Source organism: Hemicordylus capensis, chromosome 2, assembly GCF_027244095.1.
Source record: "Hemicordylus capensis ecotype Gifberg chromosome 2, rHemCap1.1.pri, whole genome shotgun sequence".
In the NCBI taxonomy this organism is placed as follows: domain Eukaryota; kingdom Metazoa; phylum Chordata; class Lepidosauria; order Squamata; family Cordylidae; genus Hemicordylus; species Hemicordylus capensis.
In genome coordinates this window covers 232307055-232313400 of record NC_069658.1, presented here as the reverse complement: position 1 = coordinate 232313400, position 6346 = coordinate 232307055, and positions in this window count along the sequence as shown.

Below are 6346 nucleotides of genomic sequence, written 5' to 3'. Positions count from 1 at the left end.
GGTCACACTTGAGGGCCCTGATTGGTGGTGGCCTGGGTTTGTTGAACCCGCTCACCCAATAGTAGCTCTGCCCTTGGTGATGTTTAAATGTAAAACTAAAAAAAGAAAGAATAAAAATAAATTACAGTTAATTCATTTATGTTTTGATAGAGGTCTATAATATCATGCATGACAGAGGTCTATGAAATCATGCATGGTGTGGAGAAAGTGGATAGAGAGAAATTCTTCTCCCTCTCACAAAACACTAGAATCAGGGGTCGACCCATGAGATTGATTACCAGGAAATTTAGGATCAACAAACAGAAGTACTTTTTCACACAACACATAATCAACTTGTGGAATTCTCTTCCACAAGATGTGGTGACAGCCAACAACCTGGATGGCTTTAAGAGGGGTTTGTATAACTTCATGGAGGAGAAGTCTATCAATGGCTACTAGTCAGAGGGCTAAAGACCACCTCCAGCCTCAGAGGCAGGATGCCTCTGAGTCCCAGTTGCAGGGGAGTAACAGCAGGAGAGAGGCCATGCCCTCAACTCCTGCCTGTGGCTTCCAGTGGCATCTGGTGGGCCACTGTGAGAAACAGGATGCTCAACTAGATAGGCCTTGAGTCTGATCCAGCAGGGCTGATCTTATGAAGCCCATGAGGGCTTGTCAACCCCATAAAAATGGGAATAAGAGCCTCCACATCCCTGACAGCCTTTTAAAAAGCAGTCAATACACATTTGCTCACACAGGCTTTAAAGTGGATGCCATTTTAATAGTTTTTAACATTGTTTTAAATTTTAAATTATCCTAACCTGAAATGTACTGGAAAGTTATAGTACTATATGAGTCCAAGCATGAATTCCTTGTGGGGCTTGAAGTTTGCTTTAAAGGAGCTACTATAATGCTGCCTAATGGCGCAGCAGGGAAATGACTTGACCCTGCTACTATGTTTTCCACACCTATATTGGGCAACAGTGGTATAGGAAGATGCTGAAAGGCATCATCTCATACTGTGCGGGGGGAGGCAACGGTACACCCCTCCTGTATTCTACCAAAGACAACCACAGGACTCTGTGGTCGCCAGGAGTCAACACTGACTGGATGGTACAACTTTACCTTTATAATGCTAAAAGGACTGCATGGCTTCAGACAAATTACCTATCAATTTGTTTGCTTTTTACAGCCTTCTTAATGTTTACACAAAAGTAAGTTCCTCTGAGGTCAATGGAGCAACTACGTCTGCATAGGATTGTACCCACTGAATGCTAAACACATTTAGGAGGGATTACAAAACTCCTGATTTTATGGGCATGGAGAAAGGTTTTATAATAATTGCAGTCTGGAATACTCTCTTGATGTAAAGCTTTGTGTCAGGGAAATTATTCTAGTGATATTGCTTTCTTTCTACTGTGCAGAAAGTTAAGCAGTTTCATACATGTGTTCAAGTGAACAAACCACTAATTCTTTAAAAGTTAGGGGTTTGTTCCTCACAGCTGTACACTAGTGTTCTCTCTAATTTTTTCCATCTTTAGGTGGAATGAGTTTTGTCCTGGATGGCATTATCAAAACAGTTTGTGTGCACATGTATTTAGTGTAGGGCCTTCCTGATTCAACCTGAGCGGGATCTAAAATTAACTGTGCAGACATCAAAAATGTGTGAGCATGTGCACATACGCACACCTTAGAGGGAACAGTGCTGTATACTCAAAAATGAGGTTCAGTGTGTACAGGTTCCTCACACCTGTACACATTTCACACCAAGAATGAATGAGGAAGTACTCGTCGTCTTTATGCTCCGTTAGGAGAGGAGAGCTGGTCTTGTGGTAGCAAGCATGACTTGTCCCCATAGCTAAGCAGGGTCTGCCCAGGTTGCATCTGAATGGGAGACTTGATGTGTGAGCACTGCAAGAGATTCCCCTCCGGGGATGAAGCCGCTTTGGGAAGAGCAGAAGGTTTCAAGTTCCCTCCCTGGCTTCTCCAAGATAGGGCTGAGAGAGATTCCTGCCTGCAACCTTGGAGAAGCCGCTGCTAGTCTGTGAAGACAATACTGAGCTAGATATACCAATGGTCGGACTCAGTATATTTATTTATTTATTTATTTATTTGATTTATATACCGCCCGTCCGAAATGGCTCAGGGCGGTTTACAATTAAAACAGGAAACATTAAAAACAATTAAAACAGAGATACAAATATAAATACCAATTTAAAACAACTTAAAAAACAATTAAACTATCAAAACAATTAAAACCCTGAAAACCAGGTATTAAAACAATTAAAACGAATTAAAAACCCTGAAAGGCCAGGCCAAACAGATAGGTTTCCTATGTTCCTAATGTTCTAACCTTTTTATTTTGTTGCAATTTGTATTATTTTAATGTAATCGGCCCAGAGACATAAATTTTTGATATACAAAGATGGCAAATAAATAGGTATACAAATATGTCAAATAAATAAATGAATAAATGCTTCACTGTCACAGGTAGTCAGAGATGGGGGAAACAGAAGCTCCTTAGCTATAACAGTGGCTAAGGAAAAAGCCCATTTCATTTGTTGGTTTTTGGCAACAGCAGCAGCAGCAGCAGCAGTAGCTGCCTGTGTTCTGCTGCAAGCCTCAGTAGCTTGGCCAGACCAAGGAAGTGGTGGTTGCCTTTGCAATTTTCCCAGCAATGAAAAGGCAACAGAGCAGTTTGTGTGTTGTGAGGGCAACAAATCAGCAGCTGTTCATCAAAGAATTAAACGGCTTGGGCCCTGGGTATTGAAGAGAACATTTTCTTTGCCATGAAACCCACCGCTCATTGAGATATCAGGAGAGGTTTGTCTGCAGTTGCCACCGGCCTGTCTAGTGGCTACTCAGGGACAGGCTTTCTCCGCTGCTGTCCCTAGGCTCTGGAATGCACTCCCTAGTGAAAGAAGAGCCTCCCCATCTCTGACAGCTTTTAAAAACTCTTTAAGGACGCATCTGTTCACCCAGGCTTTTAATTAAATATTGTTTTAATTCTGTTTTAAAATATTATTTCAACATTTTAAATTGTTGTAATCTGTTAACGTCTTCTTGTTCTTTTGTTTTAACTAATGTTTTACTTTTTCTGTTTTTACTTTGTGGTAAACCGCCCAGAGATGTAAGTTTTGGGTGGTATAAAAATATGTTAAATAAAAGAGACAGACTAAAAACTAAAACCATCAGGCCTAATTAATGCTTTCAATGTCAGTGTAGTCTGGACCCCAGAGGAAGAAACTGTATCTTGCACTAGCACCCTTCACACATCATAGGTATAGGAATACGAAAAGGGGGGAAAATTATATACCCCTTTTCAGCAAAAGTCCCCAAAGCAGTTTAAACAGATATAAATAAATGAATGAAAATGGCTCCCTGTCGCCAAAGGGTTCACAATCTAAAAAAGAAACATAAGATAGACACCCAGCAACACCCACTGGAGGGATGCTGTGCTGGGGATGGATAGGACCAGTTGCTCTCGCCCTGCTCAATAAAGAGAATTACCACTTTAAAAAGGTGACTCTTTGCTCAGTTAGCATGGGTGGTACAGAAATGGTACTGGGCATATGGGGATGCAAAGTTCTAAAGTGGAAGGAGATTATTTTATATAGTTGCTCCAAGTGCTGCCCGATCACTGTGTGGAGCTACATATTGCCAGGATATCTGGATATATGAGGGGTGCTGTGAAAGGTTAACAGTTTGCAGGATGGAACACAAATCGCTACAAACATATTTGGTGCTTGTGCAAAGGGAGGGAAAAAGAGACGGACACCCACAATTAGAATTAAATGGGCTCCAGCTCTGTTAAAGGAATATGACATGCATATATCAGTTAGCGTGCTTAGCTGCTGTGAGTGCAATTTTTAGTAGAAAAGCAGGATATACATTTAATAATTAATAATTAATAATGCCAGCCTCCTACATGACACTCAAGGAGACTGGTCCAGATCAACAGCTGGGATGTCCGCTAGGGAGTTATCCAGACATGGCTTCATGCTGCGGGATATCCAAAGAGCGAATCTGCTTCGGAGTAGATTTGCAGGGTCATTCGCATAGGGTTGGTTCTTGTCAGCTTTCCCTGCAGATCTTTTTCCTGAATGCATTCCCACAGCATTCTCCGGGTTTTTTCTCCCACCAATCACACATCCCAGGAAGAGGTGCAAGATGCCTCCCTTCATTATTACTTGTTTTTTTAGTTTGACAGCCAGCTGGATTTCCACTAAAGTGACAAGTCAAAACAGCAGAACGCTTAACCCCAACTTTCCTAATCTGACCCAGATCTTTGCTGGTTTTTATAATGAACTTCCCTTTGTGAAAGCATTGCTTTCTCTCTGTGATGAAGAAAAATCAGCTCAGACACAGAGGGCTCAGCTAACCTACAGTCTCCATTTGTTAAGCTTCCACAACATTGCATATGTAAAACTGTTCCTATGGTGGCTGGGCTTCGATAAGATGAAGCCGAACTTGAAAGCATAGGAAGACCCACATTTTGTATGTGCTTGCATTTAACTCAGGAATTTATCCCTCCCTCTCCCCTTCTGGACTCCCTCCACAGAATTGCACCAATCTGCCACACACACACACACACACACCCTACCCAGTGCTTGCAATTGCAAATCACTCAAAGAACACACCAGACCGAGCTGTCAAACTCTCTTTTGCTGACACGGAAATCCATCCAGCAAACAGAAAAAAGAAAGAAAAAGAAAGAGAGAGAGAGAGAGTTTAGAAAGAAGCCGAATTATTGGCAACTAGTGTTTTTAAGCCCGTCAAAATAACGGGCGCTAGTAGGGATATGATCTGCTGCCGCCGTTTCTTTCGTTTGCGGGTCCGGTCCGGTCTTGCCGCCGTGGTTTCCCCCCACCCCTCAGCCGGGCCAGTCCCACCCCCGTCGTCTCTTCTCATCCCCTGGCTGGTCCTGCCAGCGTCGTTTCTCTTCTTCCCGGGTCGGGCCCGGTCCCGCCGCCGCTGCCTCTCCCCTCCCCGCGGCAGGGCCGGATCCTTTGCCGCCGCCTCTCCCCTCCCCGCGGCCGGGCTGGACCCGCCGCCGCCGCTGTTCCCTTCCCCGCGGCTTGGCTGGATCCGCCGCCGCCTCTCCCCTCCCGTGGCTGGTCTTGCCGCTGCTGCCTTGGTAGTCCCCGTGGCAGGGCCGCCGGACCCGCCGCTGCCGTCGTTCCCTTCCCCGCGGCCGGGCTGGATCCGCCGCCGCCTCTCCCCTCCCTGTGGTCGTTCTCGCCGCTGCTGGCTCGGATCTCCCCGCGGCAGGGCCGTTTCGGCCACTGCCGCCTTCGCCCTCCCCGCAGTCCGACCTGTCCCGCGGCCATTGCCTCCGGCCATCCTGCGGCCAACATGGCCACCGTGTCTCTGCGGCCGTATCTTTCTCGGACGTTCTGGGCATGCGGCCGAGAAAGACACGGGCGCAGAGACACGGGCGCACACCTAACCATTTTATTATAGAGGATGGCCCCACCACATATCACAGAGAAACTTCGAGGCATAGCAGAAGCCTCTGGGGTTTTTTTGGGTTTTTTTAAAGCTGTTGAAAATAAGACAATTTTTAAAAACCAGACATAACTCAGGCTAAGCCAGAATGTGCAGCCATGATCTGGGGGGAAAAAGAGTTCTGTCTGTGCTGGTCCCTGATAGCCCACAGCGACTTTGGTGTAAATGCAGCTAATATGTAGACCGTCACACGCCATTCCAGAGGAGATTCAAACGAAAAGCCAAGTCTGTAAAGCTCCTAGGAAGTTTTTCACATGGGGCTTTTAAAGCCCTTTAACTCACATCTCCTCTGGAATGGAGGGTGTGTGTTCACATATCGGCCAGATTTACCCCAAAGTCCCTGTGAGTTATTGGAGAGCAGTTCACGCACAATTCGGGTTTTTCACTGCGGATTAGAGTGTAGCCCGATTTATATCCTGGGTTAAAAAATCCACTATTTGCATTGTTTTCTGGAGACAACTTCGAGTTCCCAGTAAAGCCTCCCATTAAATCCTTGGTAAAGCCTGCTGTGCGTAAAACTAACTTGCAACCCTGAAGAATGCATATTAGGGGGTAATAATCGATCATAATTAATTAAAGGCTTGGCTTTTTACCCAGGCTTTTACATAATCGTTTTTACTGCTGCTTCTGGGTGTTTTTATCGGTTGTATTGTTTTATGCCTGTTTTTATATGTTTTTATACTTTTAGCATGTTTTTATTGTATGTTTTTAACTTTTGTAAACTGCCTTGGGGCTATCTTTTTAACGAAAGGCGGTATAAAAATGCAAAAATAAATAAAAATATAAATAAATAAATAAATAAATTAATAAATTAATAATAATCAATAACAACAATCCATTTCCCTTATGCGACAGGAAGTTG